The sequence below is a fragment of the Lissotriton vulgaris genome, chromosome 9, assembly GCF_964263255.1.
Source record: "Lissotriton vulgaris chromosome 9, aLisVul1.2, whole genome shotgun sequence".
NCBI classification, from domain to species: Eukaryota; Metazoa; Chordata; class Amphibia; order Caudata; family Salamandridae; genus Lissotriton; species Lissotriton vulgaris.
This window is the reverse complement of record NC_141697.1, coordinates 931871120-931889025: the sequence shown is the minus strand read 5'-3', so window position 1 is coordinate 931889025 and position 17906 is coordinate 931871120. Positions and strand designations below refer to the sequence as shown.

At 41.8% G+C, this 17906-nt stretch overlaps 1 pseudogene; it reads right to left on the bottom strand.

Annotated features, from left to right (window-relative positions):
- Window positions 1-16930: 16930 nt before the first annotated feature.
- Window positions 16931-17698, bottom strand: LOC147692552 (uncharacterized; annotated as a pseudogene).
- Window positions 17699-17906: the final 208 nt, after the last annotated feature.

Below are 17906 nucleotides of genomic sequence, written 5' to 3'. Positions count from 1 at the left end.
CAGACTATAATTTGTGTACCTTCAGGGGGGGTGGGTTTAAGCTTAGGCTGGCAGGAGAGAAGAGGGGAGATGCGTCACTGACCGTCGGTTTGCAGAGAGGCCTAGCTGTTCCTATCTTATCCTGTTCCTGTTAGATATCTTGCGTTCCTGAATACCTTTTGAGGAACCCCTGCCATCATCTGGCTCCAGGGGCAGTTTTTCTTATAGACCGTTAGGTTTGTATTTAGCCTATGTCGTTACTAGAATATCAGCTTTAATGTTTTGTCTCTGAATCTTTTGTCTTTCCACCTATCTACTCCATCAACAAAATATTGATATGCATTATTTTAGATGAATCTATTGTCTCTTCATCTATCCCTCCGTTAGGTATATTATTATTTGGCATAATCATTTTCTGAATCTTTTATCTCTTACTCTATCCACTCCTTCATTGCATAATGTCATTGCACAGTGAGTCTGTATCAATTGTAAAATGTATCTCGTCATGAGATTTCGATGTTTTTAATTTTGACCAAATTGCATCTAAGTATTTAACCTTTAATTGTGATATAAATTCATTTGTTAACCTTACTGAGAGTGTTATTAATTTGACTAAATGATTAGTAAATCAGTATTTATCATTGCCATCAACTACTCAACTAATTGGTCCATTGACCAAGTAGAGGAAGAGTTGATATCAAGATTATTTGATGCAAACGGAACAAATTGACCCCGGCGCCTCAGGGATTCTGGGTGAATGTGTATGGGCCATTGTATTAATGTTGTTGAGTATCAATCCCTGATCAATTATTGGTATTGGCGCTAGATCAGTTTCTTGGTAGCAGAGGATGGTTTCATTATTGATTAGTTTGGTAATTATTATTGATTATTGATTATATGTTCTTGACACGAAAACTTAGTGTCATGTTCTATGTTGTCTAGAACGCCAGGTACGTAGATACCTGAGAAATCAGGGGAAAGAATCTGCTGGAAGTAGGCAGAAGAAGAGTGTGGTAAAGAAATCACTCAGCAGAAGTACTTTGTCTGTTGAAATAAAGCAGAAAAGCTACGGAGGGCTGTAGGTGTTATATTCAGGGAAATTCCGTGTGTGAGTAGGGTGTGTGAATAGTGAAGGTTCACTTCCGAAACTCTAGCCTTATTTCCAGGATAATAACAAGACTCCTTTTCATACCAAAAAGTCCTCTTGTGAAATCTTGGTTTTTATCCCTAGAGGAGTACCGGGTCTTCCCAGAGTTTGTTAGAGAAGTGAAATAATGCTGGTCATTATTATTGTTTTCAGTGTAAGAAAATCTCTTTGAAAAGCGAAGACTATTCTCTTTATTTAGTGGAGCGGACAAGGTAGAATTATTTTGTGTTGTTACTAACAGAATTTTGATTAAGAAAACTAAGAAAAAAAATATATTGCAGTAAGATTTTGTGAAGGGAGGGCTAGTAGAAGGAGTAATACTGACGTCACAAAAAGTCACACAAGCATTGGACAAGGCAGCGGGCATGTAGTAAGTTCTGATTGTAAAGGTAGGGTCAGTAGAAGGAGTAATACTGACGTCAGAAAGACTGCGCTGACATTGGTCAAGCTATGGTCTTGTGCTGGACTGTAATTGATTGGTTGGTGTGAACCGCGCTAATATTGGTTGGAGACTTTGATTACATAGCAGTGTTCTGATTGGTTGGTTGGTGCAAGACGCGCTGGTATAGGACGAGAGTTAACCAATAGAAAAAGTAGAATTACGGAAAGGTTGTTTGTTCATGATCAGACCCATTAGTGGAGGAAGTCAGAAAATTAAGTTGTTGCAGAAAATAAAGAACTTCTTTAAGAAAGATAAACCAATTGTGACTAGAGAGGGGATTCCTTTCCTGCCTCTAAAAACGCCTGCTTATTTTATGATGTTGGAACGAGGATATCACATGTGTATATGGATGGAAAATTGGATTGAGTATACAAAAGATGATGATGTATTAGCTTTCCAACAGCATGGTACATTTAATGTAAGGATATTGCAGAATTTGGGAAGTGGAGGCATTCGAGAGAGAAAAATATAGAATTGGTAACAGGGGTTACAGAAGTTTGATGTTTAGATAACCCTTTGAGAGGAGGGAGAAAAGATGAAAAGATGGAGTAGAGCTGTAGTAACAGGAGGATTATATCCAGTTTAACGGTTGATGAGCAGAACGTAAGGAAATGTAAGGAGAAAATAATCCATTTAGAGATTCAAAGTGTAAGGTGATATGAATGATTCTGATGATGATGAACTGATAGAAGTCATTATGAATAAAAAACCTCTGCCATATGAAGAGAATTTGAGGGTAGTGACTCCAAGTGCCCCCGCAATTGGGAACTCTGTTGACTCCGCAAGTTTCTGATATAGCGAAAGTAATGAGAGAAAATGAAGCAAAGATGTTGAATAAGGCCAGACTAGAACAGGTTCAGAAATTAATCAATTAAGTTTGAATTCAGAGGCATTGACGGTACCGGTAACAATTGGTCCTGTAGTTCCATTGTACGGAGCTAGACAGAATATGTGTGAAGTGCATGCATTAGCAGTGCCAGGAAGTAACATCAGGAGTAGTGCAAATGGGAATGGACAGGAAAAAGCGAATAACACATTATTAGACCTTCCGATTAATGAGCTGATAATGGAAACCCCGCAATGAAATGTTCAATTTGAGCCCAAATGAATAGGACCAAATGATACTCCAGTAGCAGAGAGTTCAGCAGGTCCCTCACCAGAAGAATTAAATAATTGGATAAAAGAAATGATGAAGACAAAACAACAACCACAAAGTATAAATGTGAGTCAGTTGAAAGTTGATCTAGAAGAATTGATTATTGGAACAATAAGTCCAGACAGATTAGGGACTTATCACGATGAAGAATTGTTGTTTCTTTGTAGGAGTATTACTTGGCGGGCAAAGAATTTACATGAGAAAATAGCGGAAGCTGCTAGCGAGTATGGTGGAGATATAGAGAAGTCGAAAGTATTGCATAAATCGTACAGGTTGGCATTCACTGACAAGGATTTAGAAAGTTTGAATGCTTCTGGAAAAAGATTGCCGATAAAAGAAATCATGAATATTTTGAAAAAATGGGGAGATGTAGACCGTTGGAAAGTTAGATGGTCAAAAAGGAAGGAAGATGCAGCTAATAAAGAAACCACTATGTAGAGAAATATGAGGTGGTGGATATGTTCATGTTCCTTGGACTAGACAGGACATATTGTTGTTCACAAATGATTTTCCTAGGTTAAGAGAAAAACCAGTTTAATGGTACAAACAGGTAGACAGGTTTGTAAAAGTATCAAAAGTTTTGTTAAAAGAGTTAGATGATCTGTTTGACATCGTTGTTCCAGCTGCTTTATGGACAGAATCTAAAATCACTGTTGACTGGCATAAAGAAGAACATCTGAGGAATGCTAAAACAGGTGCTCCATCTGAAGAGGTAATGAAAAAGTATAATCAGGCAATCACTTTCCTGAAAGAGAAAATTTCCCCAAAAGAACCAGATTGGGTTAAGATTGATAAAACTACTCAGGAACCAAAGAAGTAAGTGCATGCATACTACGAGAGGTTGGTACAGGTTTTTAAGCAGTATACTGGTTTTGAAAATATTGGAGATAAAGACATGGGACATTTTGTTTATCGTTTTGGGTTTGGGTTGAGGCCTGAGATTAGCACCATGATACAGCAACATTTCATTTATTGGCAAAGTAAGGCAGTGGATGAAATCCTACGATATGCAAAGTATTGTAGTGATGAAATTTATAGCAAACATAAAAAGTTGAAGGAGAAAATGATGTGGGCACAAGTGAAGGTAGCAGAGCTACAGGAAAGCAGTAATAATCAAACAAGTAGTCAGTTGAATGGACAGAGTCAGAATAGACAGAATTAAAGTGGAGGCAAAGGGAAAGGGAGGAGAGTAAGGAAGAAGCTATCAAGAAAGTTCCTTGTCATGCTTGCGGAAAGTTTGGACATTGGAGGAATATGTGTAGATCCGTAAAAAGGAATAATTGGGGAAACCCAAATTTAATTCCACAGATGCAGAATGAGGTGAGTGTAAATCAACAGCAGCAGCAGATAGTTACTCAACAGTTACAGGTCCCACAAGCGCCCATATCAAGTAATGTGAAAGCTCAGGTGCAGAGGTAGAATGTGAACACCTGATATCTTAGAGGAGACCCGCTTGGTAAGAATAAAGGTGTAAGTCAGCAGTATTGGATGCAATGCAATGGAAGTGATTTAGACTGATTTCAATGACGGTGCCTGAGAGGGGAAGAAGAGTGCGTACTTGGCGTATCTTTAGTGATAGATCAGTCAGGTCCACTTGTTGACGGAAAGTGGACACTGGTGCTACCTGTTCTACTGTGAGAGCAGCAGAAATTCCGAACCTACCCCTCTTGGGAGAAACTATCCAAGTTGGAGGAGTCTTAAATAAGCATATTAGAAAACCAGTCACAAACCCATTAGAAGTTCATATTGGAAACTTCAAAGACATGCATCAGTTTGTGATGTGTGACTCGAGCCCAGTAAATCTCTTGTGAAGAGATTTTTTTTAATGTAAAATGAACTGCACCATCTATTGTACCCCAAATGGAATTGCATTTCAGACCCCAGATGAGGATGTCGAGTTTAAAATGATGCTAGCGAAGCAAGGGACAGAAGTGAATAAGTTGTTTTCACTTCTTACAGAAGAAAATCTGTCTGAAGAATTGAAAAGTACAGTGGATCCAGATTTGTGGGACTTTACAGGAAAAGAGATTGGCCTAATGACAAAAGTAAATACGATTCAAGTAATAGTGAAGGCTGGTGCTGTCAGATTTTCTCCACAGGATCCAGCTGTTGAATCAATGGTTCCACCTCCAAATGTGACCAACACCCTGATAGTACATACAAGGTGATCGAGCCATTAGGTGAGGAAAAATATAAGTTAAAAAAAAGAAACGGGAAGGGGAAAGGAAGGGGTCAGCAGGGAAGGGAAACCTGAAACGACAAAAGGACACCTTCATGAACACCTCATATACAAGTAATGCTACACTCATATATTCTCACTAATAGGAGCCATGTATACCTGCTTAAAGAAAAAGAACCAGACCATTCCATGGTGTAACAATCTTCACTCTCCACAAATGCCTTAGTAACTCCTAGGGGAACATAAATGAGAAGCATATAGATATATTGTCACGGGCATGGATCACTGAAATAATATCGAGGGACAAAATATCGACTTGCAAAAATATCGTGGACAAAATATCGACAGTCAAAATATCGAGTTTGTATCTACAAACAGGTAAGTACAAAAATATCGAGTACAAAATATCGTTTACAATAATATAGTTATAAAAAATATCGACTTTGTTAAAAACAGTGTTTAATTAAATTAATATTAAAATTTAATTACTAAAATATACTTAAAAATACTTAAATTAAATTATAATAATTAAATAATAAATGAAAATAATAAAAATATTTTTTTACAATCTTATTTGTTAAAACATATATATATAGTAACATACTATAATTAAATAAGATACTATTATATTACCGTACAATACCAGAAGTGTAAAAAATACTATTCCCACTCCAAAGAGTATCGACGGTCACATTATCGATTAGCAAAAATATCGTTTAAAAACTGACCCTGAACCCTAAAATATACCCCTTTACCCAAAAACCCAAAACTGACCCTGAACTCTAAAAATACCCCTTTACCCAAAAACTAAAAACTGACCCTGAACCCTAAAAATACACCTTTACCCAAAAACCCCAAACTGACCCTGAACCCTAAAAATACCCCTTTACCCTAAAACTGAAAACTGACCCTGAACCCTAAAAATGCCCCTTTACCCAGAAACTGAAAACTGACCCTGAACTCTAAAAATGCCCCTTTACCCAAAAACTGAAAACTGACCCTGAACCCTAAAAATACCCCTTTACCCAAAAACTGAAAACTGACCCTGAACCCTAAAAATGCCCCTTTACCCAAAAACTAAAAACTGACCCTGAACCCTAAAAATACCCCTTTACCCTAAAACTGAAAACTGACCCAAAACCCTAAAAATGCCCCTTTACCCAAAAACTGAAAACTGACCCTGAACCCTAAAAATACTCCTTTACCCAAAATTTATCAATATTATTTAATGACCAAATAATTATTAATTAACAATAACAATAAAGTAAATATATTAGCACATTAGCTGTAATTATTTTAATAATTAATATTATTTTTTCCCAATTAATTACTTAATAACACAAAATTATATATATTAAAATGTTCTCTAATTAATGTAATTAACTAATTACAATTAATTAATTACCAATTAATTACTAATACAAAATATGTACAAAATTATATTAATTAATTAACTAATTATTATTAATTAATTATCACTTAATTATTAATTAAAAATATTTACAAACATATATTAATTAATTAATTAATTATTATTAAATTACTTCCCACCCTATTCCCCTATAAACCCACAACCCGCTACAGAATTACATTACGCAATTATTATAAAAACAAAATTCATTTAATAAAATATTTTATAACATTAATACACACTTTTCACACATATTATTACATAAAAATACACTATAAAATATTATATATTATTAAAAATTCGATATTTTTGCTATCTATATTTTATACAGTCGATATTACTTCACTTACCTGAAAAACGATATTTTTGTAGTTGATATTATGTCCAGTCGATATTTTGTCCAGTCTATATTTAAAACTCGATATTATGTCCAGTCGATATTTTGGAGTCGATATTTTGTCTGTGCACCCACGGGCATTTATGTGGAACACAGAACACATGAGAAAACTATCACTGTCTAAGGACCTACCACTGAGCAGCATGGAGACATGGGAAATAAGGGATTCAGTAGAAACGAAATGGAATAAAGTCAGGATAGAACAGAGCCAATAGGCTGTCTTGTAATATCTGGACACGGTAATGTGTAGGAGGCAATAACCACAACACTCCGCTCCTCTTAGTCCATAGATAATTACTTATCATAAGATGGCGAACAATTCTCAGAATTAAGGGACACTACAGCAACGCGTAGTTGCGTCCACTACTGCGTTCTGCTCCCTTCTCACAAAGCACAACAGTTAAGCAAAACACGGCAGCGCGTAGTTCCTTCCACCACAGTGCTCCGCTTTTGCTATGTGTAATCCACTGAAGATATAAGGCCCCAAAACACGGCAGCGCGTAGTTCCTTCCACCACAGCGCTCCGCTTTTGCAATGCGTAAATGAAGTCTTTACTCCGAAGTAAATTCAAAGTGAGAAATGAACAAGCAAAAACGCAAAGGAAAAAACAGTCCAACCGCCTCTTGATTTCAGAAGCGGTAAACAATGTTCACCTCATCACAGACACCCGCTGCCTGATATCGAACGGGTTCCGTGAAAGAGCAGTTCCTGAAATACCGGAGGAATCCGAAACTGCAGAACTGGGTAACAAACACTAGTCGGAGAGTCCGGGGAATCCTACCTCGAGAATAAGGAACACGGCAGCCCCGAACTTGCGTGGAAACAGGAATCGACGTGCAGAGCGGCCGCTCTCACGTCCGGATGCAGGAACAGGAACCAGAATAACACGCACCAGGAAGCGTGTTCCAAACACTAATATAACTTCCTTGCTGCACCGCAAAGGTTCATGGGCAATGTAGTTTGATCAGTTTATTGCGCAATGCAGGCGCAGTTGAGGCAGAACCTGACAGGTGCTGTGTATTCAAACACACCTCAATACAAAATGGGATCAAATGTGATTGCAGGAGTTTCTCCAGTTATTGACCAAATGATTGAACAAGGAACTCTAAAAGAAATAATGAGCAGTCCCTGTAATTCGCCTTTCATAAGTATCAAAAAGCCTAGTGGGAAATACCGGATAGTGCAGTAGTTACGTAAAATTTATAAAATTATAGTACCTTGTTGTCCAGTAGTGCCAAATCCATCAGTGATTCTTTACCAAATTCCTTGTGATGCAGAATGGTACACAGTGATTGACCTATGACAAGCATTCTTTTCGATTCCTGTACATCCAGAAAGCCAATATTTATTTGCCTTCCGGTTCGGAAACTGGGTTTTGACATGGTGCCAAGTTCCGCAAGGGTACACAGAGAAGCCCTCAATCTTTAACCAGATCTTGAAAAAATGCCTAGAGACTTTAGTCATGCCAGGAAATTCGGTTTTGGTTCAATATATTGATGACCTAATGGTGGCATCAAAAACACGAGAGGCATGTGTGACAGACACAATTGCCTTAATGAACCATTTAGCATAAGGAAGACATAAGGTGTCTCCAGCAAAATTACAATTTTGTAAACAGGAAGTGCAGTAACTTGGACACAAATTAGAAAAAGGAGTTAGAAAAGTAACCCCAGAAGGAATCAGTGTGATCAGACAAATGAATCCACCTAGAACTTAGAAGGAGGTGTGAATGTTTTTGGGAATGGTTGGATACTGTTGTCAATAGATATGTGGTTTCTCATTGATTGCAAAACCTCTACAGAGGTTGACACGAAAGGATGTGAAAGATCTGATTATTTTGGATGATGGATGTATGGATGCTTTCATAAAATTAGGAAGCAGTCTGTGTGGATCAACTGCCTTAGGAATGCCAGACTATACAAAAGAATTAGCATTGTACTGTTGTGAGAGCGATGGATGTGCACTCTCAGTCGTAACTCAGAAACATGGAATGGCACAACGTCAAGTAGCATATTTTTCTACTACCTTAGGTACGGTGGCTACAGTCCTGCCAGGATGTTTGAAAGCAGTAGCAGCTACTTGTATGAGTTTGGAACAGAGTGAACAGATTGTGATGGGTTACCCTGTTAAAGTGTATGTGCCACATTCTGTTGATATTCTTTTGACTAGGACTAGAACTCAGCATCTCACTCATAGTCGGATGACTAAGTATATAAGAATGATTCTGGGTGTTGAAAATGTGATTGTGGTTAGATGCACCACAGAAAATTCTGCAACTCTATTGCCAAATTCTTGCTGTGAGGACGTGAGAGAGGACGCAGATCATGATTGCCTGGATGTGACAGAGTTATGCACAAAGCCTAGGCCGGAAATTGAGGACAGTCCTCTGGAAGAATCGGATTGTGAAATATTTGTTGATGGGTCTTGTTTGAGAAATGACAGAGGTGAATTATGTACTGCATATGCTGTTTGCGCCTTAGAAGGAGTTATTGAAGCATCCTGCCTAAAGGGAATACATTCTGCTCATGTAGCTGAATTGATAGCTCTGACCAGAGTATGCAAAGTTGCCAAAAGCCTAAAAGTAACAATATTCACAGACAGCCAATATAGGTTGGAATCGTACACGATTTCGGCCAACTCTGGATGCAAAGGGGATTTCTGACTTCATCAGGTTTCCCCATACAAAATGGAAAAATTGTGAAAGAGCGATTGGACACTATACAATTGCCCAAAACAATTGCAGTGGACAAATGTGCTGCACATCAATTCGGAGATGATTATGTGACAAAAGGCAACATATATGCAGACCAAATTGCACCTTATTGTGCACGAAACACTATGGCTTTAAAAAGATCAATTGAAAGAGGAAATACTGAATGCCTACTTCTGTTTATAACCACCACAACCTTTGAAACTTGGGATGAAGTGAGGCAGATGCAGGAAGAGGAAAGTGATGAAGAAAAGGAGATCTGGAAACTTACAGGCTGTAGAAAAAGAGCAGATGATGAACTATGGGTTTATCAGGACGAAAGACCAGTTTTACCAGACTCTTCGCTTTCTTACATGGCCAGGATTTACCATGGGCATGCACACGTTGGAAGAGATGCAATGATCAGACTCTTCAAGCAGATATGGTATAATCCTAAATTCAGGGTCATTGCAGAGAGCCTTTCCCAGAGGTGCATTATATGTCAGCAGTGAAATCCAGGAAGAAAGACAGTTGTAAGTTGGGGACAAATTGGGAGAGCAGGAGGTCCATTTACCCGACTCCAGCTTTATTTTATTGAGCTTCCCCCTTGCAATGGGCTGAAATATGTTTTAGTCATTGTTTGCTTATTCTCTGGTTGGGTGGAAGCATACCCCATGAGAAGAAATGACAGCCTCACAGTAGCCACATTACTTTTGAGAGAACTGATCCATAGATTTGGAAGTCCAGTCATTTTGGAGACAGAAGAACGTATTTTAATAATGAGGTAATTTGGCTGATTCATGCAGCATTTAAAATTGAACAGAAGCTGCATTGTGCCTATCGATCTGAAGAATCTGGAGTAGTTGAGCAAATTAATGGTAATATAAAATCCAGGTTAGGGAAGGTGTGTGCATCCACATCTCTGAAATGGCCTGACGCTTTACCCCTTGTGCTCAGGGGCATAACAAACACCCCCGCATCCCCTGCGGTGCGGGGGGCCCCCAGTCTTCAGTACATGAAGGGGGGCCCCCTCAGCTCATCGGTAGAGAGCTGTGAGAGGTTTGCTCTAAGGCAGCTGCAGTGTGCAGTCTGCTCTGAGTTCCTCGGGTTGACCCAGGACTGAAGAGAAGCAAAGTAACAAGTTACATTGTTTCTCTTCAGTCAGAGCCCGGCCGGAAAAAGAATGGGGGTGGGGTCCCAGAGAGAGCGGGAGGCAGCACAGAGGAGAGCTGACAGAAGCAGGAGCAGGATTGCAGCTCCAGGAACAGGATCTGCTGGGATGCATTGGAATGGTAAACAAGCATTTGCAATATATGGTTTTGCAATATATGCATTTATATATATGCAAGTCATATTTGGTTTGGATTGGAATTGTCAGTTGTGGAATTATGTTGTGTGGATTGGATCTGTGTAGTGAAATAATGTGGCATTGTGTGCAGTGTAATTAAGTGGATAGTAATTGTGTGGTATTGAATGTATTGGAATTATGTGGAGTGGCATTGTGTGTCTTGGAGTGAGATTATCTGGAATGGTATTTTTGTTGTGGAGTGGTATGCAGTGGAGTTTGCTTATGTGGTGTGCTGTTAAATATTGTAGCATTATGTGGACTTTTGTGGTGTAAATTGGATGTATGTTGTGTGTTGTATAATTGTGTTGATTTGAATTGTGTAGTTTGTTTTTGAATTATGTGGCGTGGAATGGAAATGTGTAGAGTTGAATTTGTGTGACGTGGAAGTGTGCACTGTTGAGTGAAAATTGTGTTGAGTGGTATTATGAGGCATGGTGTGAAGTGTTGTTATGTGGAATGTTGGTACGTGGCTTAGACTGGATTTATGTGGAGTGTATTTATGCAATATGGAGTACAGAATAATTATGTGGAAGTAAATTATGTGGTGCTGAGTGGTATTATGTGGAGTGTAATTATGTTGTGTGATGAATTGTGTGAGGATAAATTGTGGAATTGTGTGACGTGTGGAATTATGTAGCATTGTGTGGTGTATAATTGTGCAAAGTGGAATTATGCAACATGTTACAGAGTCATATTTTATGGAGGGTAATTATGTCTTTTGGAGTTAAGTGTAAATATGTTGTGTGAAGTATAAGTATATAGGTTGAAGTGGAATTATGTGTAGTTGAATTGTGTTGCGTGGAGTGGAGGTATGTGGTTTGAAGTGGTATTAAGTTGTGTGGAATGTTATTATGTGATGAGTTATTATGTGGTATGGAGTGAAGTGGAAATATGTGTTATTTAATTTTTGGGTTGTAATTATGTGGTATTGAATGTTGGAGGTTACATTATTTATAGTTGAATTGTGTGACATGGAATTATGAGATGTTCAAATGTGCTGTGTGTGGGGGTTGCTAGCGAGCCCGAAGAAAGATGGCCACACCCTAGTGCAGCTCTGTTGGTCGGGGCTATTATCCTGCATTTATCCTGCTCCTACCCTATCATCCACGGCGAGTACTGTGTATGTCTGATGTAGCTTGTCTCCAGCTCCTGATTGCTGTGTTTCGTTCCCCTGGATTTGTCTGTTTTCAGTGTGTCACGAGGAGACAGCGGCCGCGGACAGTGTAATGGCGGCGCCTGTGCCCTGAAGGCTGTGCCCATCGGACTGGTAGATGTCGGGACGCTTTGCTGATCCTACCTGTGTACCGCTGTGGTAGGTGTGCATTGCGGCGGAATTTCGGCAGCCGGAGAACATTGCTGAAGCGGGGCCCAGGAGGGAGACGGCGCTGGACATTGCCGCATACGTGAGGAGCGGGCCAAGAGGGGACCGCGAGGCCGCTGGGTGAGGTCTGTGGCACTCGGCGGTTCCTTGGCGGCTTTGCTATACCTGCGGGTGCGTGCTGTGAGGAGGCGGCGGGGCGGGGGCCGTAATTGCCTGCAAGTGATCTTCGTTTTGGAGCCTGCATACCGGGTCTGCTGAAGCCCCCCCTCCCCCTCCGTATCCGTGGCGGTACCGCTCTGTGCTACCTGTATGGGCTCGCCTGCTGGAAGCATCGTGGAGAGCGCCCTGGACATTTTGTTGGCTGCCATTTCATGCTGTTGACTGGGGCCTGTACATTGCGCTGATCACGCTGGGTAGGGCACATTACACTTCAATTGTGGCTGCCTCTGCCCCCTGCTGGAACTTACTTGTTGATACCAGGAGACATTAATTGCTGTCGACCTCGGCCTAATTGTATCTCACATTGTGGCACTTACATGATGAGCTGAGTGGAAGAGTGGGGCTTATGGGAAATCTTGGTGCTGGATGCTGCTATTGTTGGAACCTGCGCTGCTCTGAGACAGGCTTTGAAGGTGGTTGGTGATTTCCTTGCGCTGTAAAGCTCCTGCGCTGCTGTGCTGCACTTTGCAGTGGGTGCTGTACACTTGACCTGTGGCTTATAGAGCGACGCTGTGCTGGATTGCGCTGTTACACGGCTGCGATGGGTAAGCTAGATCGCCAATTGCAGTCTAAATTAACATTTGAATCCAAGCCCCACAAGAAGGCCACCACACCTACGGCGTCTGACACCGAGCAGGAGATGGAAGCGAGCAGTAATAGTAAATTGGAAAGTATGTTGCTGGCTATGCAACAAAGTCTGCACACCATAGATAGTAAAATTGACATTCCTAATTTGCGCATGGACGCTATGGCCTCTAAATTGGATAAGCATGGTGTACGTATTGCGGAGGCAGAACAGCGCATCTCAAATACGGAAGACAAGGTGGAGCGGGGCACGACGTCCTGCACCCAAATCCACAAGCTACTGGTGGTGATCCAAGTGAAGAGCGAGGATTTGGAGGCCAGACCGCGCCGTAATAACTTGCGCATCACTGGGGTTGCGGAGTCCACTAACTTTGGGAAAATGGAGCTATACGTGGAAGACATGCTCAAAACAATGCTTGGGGCGGAACACTTTTCATCTTTGATGGTGGTGGAGAGGGCACATTGTTTTCTTGCTCCGCGCCCGGTCCCAGGGGCTCCTCCCAGGCCCATAATCGCCAGGCTCCTCAATTATCGCAATAGGGATACGTCGCTATGGCTTGCACGCGGGTTGGGCACTGTTAAATATCAAGGCATGGTGGTGGCATTGTATCCAGATTTTACTACCGCGGTACAACAGGCAAGGAGGGTGTTCCAACCAGTCAAGAAAAAGTTGCAGGCCCTGCAGATCCAGTATGCGATGCTATACCCGGCGAAATTATGGATCCACCATGGTAGCAAACCAAAGTTGTTTACCAATCCTAAGGACGCTTTGCAGTTCGTGCAGTAGTTGGAGCGGAAAGAGATATCTAGAGATGCGGGAACTGATGCAGATGCTGAGGACTAGTGGACTGGAAGACTGCCTTCCTGCTCAACTGAACAATTTGATATCCTTTGTTTATATGTTTGATAATGTATAAGAACTTTCTCTTTGTAGGTGTACTGCTCTAGCATTGAATGGTCTGCGAAGCTTCGACATACATTGGCACTCTGTTGGACGCTTCGTTTTAGTGCCTAAAGCGACAGGTACGGATGGGATTCCATCTGAGTTTTATAAGGAGTACGTAGATATATTGTTGCCCCATTTAACAGCCATGTATTATGAGGCCTTTAAACAATAGAAGCTTCCTGGCAAGCTCAGAGAGGGATTGCTTGTCACGTTATTAAAGCCGGGTAAACCGCCGGATCGCTGTAATTCATATAGGCCTCTGTCACTTATGAATACTGATGTAAAGATCCTGGCGAAAGTCTTGTCGACGAGGCTGCGATTATTGCTACCAATGATGGTCTTGCCAGACCAGTCTGGGTTCATCCCCACTCGTTCGACAGCGCATAACCTGCGTACACTATTTGCTGTCATGCACCTTTTGAATCCCGAACTAGCAGCTGCTGCGGATCTCTTAGATGACGCAAAGGCGTTTGATTCAATAGCCTGGACGTATATATTTGTGGTGCTGCATCGAATGGGTGTGCCGTACTTTTTTACCAATTGGATCAAACTCCTTTATACTGACCCTGTAGCCCATGTGAGGGTCAATGGACACACTTCTGATGTCTTTTCAATTAAACGTGGCACCAGGCAGGGTTGCCCATTATTGCCCCTGCTGTTCGCGGTTGTATTGGAACCCTTGGCCTGTGTATTTAAACAGAGATATGCGGGGATGGCGCAGCGTTTTTGGCAACGTCCATTAGCAATTTCGATGTATGCTGATGACATGGCTTTGTATGTAAAGGAACCAGCACAGCATCTGGAACAGGTGATTCGTGAATATACACGATTCGAGTGGTACTCTGATCTAGCCATTAACTGGAATAAGTCCATAGTATTTTCACTCACGGATTGTACTGAACACTTTGAACTTAATTATCCCCTAGAGTGGTCTACTGACCCTGTCAAGTACCTGGGTGTTTGGATACATAAGGACCTGCAAGTTGTTGTTAGATCTAATTTTGGTACGGCGATATCTAAACTCGAAGATCAGGTGTCTCGCTGGATAAGGTTGCCTTTGACTTTTGCTGACAGGGTTGCATTGATTAAGATGATTGCGCTCCCAAAATGTCTATATTTGTTTGTGAATGTGCCTGTCCTTCTTACGTCGCATTTCTTTGCCACACTGTGGTCTCTATTGATCACTCTCATATGGGGGGGTGGGGTAAGAAGTCACAGGTCAGTTGGGACACATTAACGAAGCCGTATGGGTTGGGTGGTTTCACGGTTCCTGATATGCACCTGTACTATTTGTGTGCGCGAGCGCAGTATGCCTATTATTGGCAAAATGCACCGCCATTCACACTGCATGTTGCGGTTGAAGCTGGGGCGGTACACCCGATACCACTGAAGGCCATGATTGTGAACACGCATACCGTGTTTGAGCGTGAGGAAATTGATACGGTGCAGTGCACAGCTCGTGCGTGGTCCGCCATGGGGAAACGTGCGCATAGACTTCCACTGTATGCTCAGCCATGCCCTTGCTGAATCATACAGCACTTTCTGTAACTAGCGAGACAGGCTCCCTTAAGATATTGCAGGATGTTGGGATTTAAGTCTGAGAAAATCAATGCTCTGACACAGGTAAGAATAACCAATACACCTAGGTCACAGGAGTTACGGGCCGGGCCGGCCTTAACACTGGTGACGCCCTGTGCGACAATGTCTTTTGGTGCCCCCCAATGACCACCTCTGCACATATTCCCTCACTAGCACCCTTTAACGGTGCCCCCTCAAGTCTCCTTAACCACTGACACTCAGATTCATTTTGTTTTATAGCACCACTCATACCAGTGTAAGGTGTCTGTGCACTTTACATCACACACAGGTCTGCAAAGTTATTAGCTTGTCTCTAGCATGGTGAGTCGGGATATACTGTCTTGGTAAACAACCACTGTCCATTTGGGGTCATAAGCAGTTGGTCATCCAATATGTCTCTCATTTGCTTGTTGAGATCATGAAAGATGACATATGTTCACAGCGCATGGGTGTGGTCACTTGCCATCAGCATCCCATACGCGGGAGATATCTCCAAAGCCTCTACTTCCAGGATGATCATTTTGTCTGCCACTTCAGAACAGGGGCCCTGACTCTGAAGGAGAAAATTCTTGGTTAATTCTACTAGTTTCCCTGTCAGTTCAGGTGTTTTTGCTATGATAGTGTACCCCTCGCTAGTGAAGGCTAAAATGTCTGTGGGCCTAGCTAACCTGGTCACTGTCTAAGGGGTTTGCTATCATTATCAGGATGCATGTGGGGGACATTCCTGGTGTTGAACATATCATAGTCCCATCTTCTTCAAAGTGGATAGACATGTTCAATTTCACCATATGATCACGTCCTAAGAGGTTAGCAGCGGCGGCCGGAGAGAAGATACTGACGTCAATATTCCTCCCCTTTATTTCCATCTCCACAGGTGTAGTGAATGAAACCCTCATCGCAGCCCTGGAGAACCCCTGTGTACCCATTGAAGAGTCTGAAAGTGAGAGTACTCTCTCATGGATATAGGACCTTGTGGCCCCATTGTTGATGAGAAAGCTGTACTCCTTGTCATTTATGGGTACCATCACAGTGGGTTCCTTCTCAAGCCTGTGGGTTACCAATAAGAGTGGAGACTACTCCATGGACACCTTCATGGGGCATATCCTCCCATGTAATTTTGCTGAAAGGGATTTCCTCCCTTGGCAGTCCCCCCCCCCCCCTTCCTTGCGTGCTCTGCTATTGTAAGGCAGGCTGCATAACTGGTTGTGACCCTTACCGTATTTGGGATGTGGGTTGCTGTAGTTGCTGGGGCTGCAACTGCGGTGGAAATTGTCATTGAATTTGGGACTGAAGGAGGTATATCACTTGAGGACTCATGGCGGGTTGCACAACAAATGCCACTGGATGGTGCCACTTGTTGGCCATATCTTGCCCTTGTCTGGCCATCATGTTCATCTTTCTTCTAGACCCATAGCCCCTAATGAAATTTCCTGGCTTCCTGCAATAGTGGCATGACTGTCAACTCTGGAATCTGTTTGATCTATTACCCCCAAACCTTCCTCTCCCTCCTCTTCCATTTGTGTTGTTTCTTACCTAGGCATATGGTTGGGGTTGCAGTGTGATGTCTGCAGGAAGTACACCCAGGAATACCGCGGTTCATTGAGTAGCAGCAGTGGCAATTCCTCCCTTAATTTTCTTGCTAACGTCTGCTGGACAAATTTGGCTGGTGCTTTTTCTATTTTGTCTATCTCGTTCTTTCCCTTGTCCTGCCTCTTCTTATAGAAGTGTACTATGTGTGCTTGTATCTCTGTCCATGACTTGGCTTCTAGGGCCACTATGTTGTCTAGTTTGTCCTGTACTTCAGCTGGTAGTTCCTTTTTCACGGTATCATAAAACAGTACTGCATTTCCTCCAGTCACGTCCCAACTTCCTGGTTCCATGTTTCCTTCATTCTGCTAAGATATTGGGCTGGTTCCTTGTTTGGCTGAAATGTCTGTGTCATTAGGGATCCAATGTCTGGCTTGTCTCATTACATTTATCTCAGATGCTTCCAAACAAGTCCTCCGTCTTATTTAGGGTGGGCCAATGTCATGTCTTGTATTCCTGCTTTCAAAGGTGTGTCTGTCTCGTCTCCTATGAGAGAACCTAATAGACTCTTGATTTCATGTATTGCAAGAGTGCTTCCTGTAGTTTGTTTTTCAAGAGATGCCACTTCTCAGCCCCTTCAACAAGGGGTCACAATTGTTTTTTAAGGTTCTCTATGTCCATATAGGGATATGGTACATAAAGTTGTACACACGGTCCTTTGTGAATTAGTGGCATTTTGGGCAAAGGTGTCTCAACAAAGCATTCAGGAGTCATGAATCATATTTTCTGGTGTCTTTTTGCCAATCGCGCAGACTTTTCTTCATATAAGTATAGTGCCAGTATGGATCCCCTATGCCCTGGAAGTTGCCCATCTCCACATTTGCCATGTGTTGAGATTCAAAGGAACCCTCTCGTGTCCATGGAGGCATCTGTGGTGCCAGGCCTTCTGTCCAACCTACCAAGTCGTTGGTGAAAGGGCCAA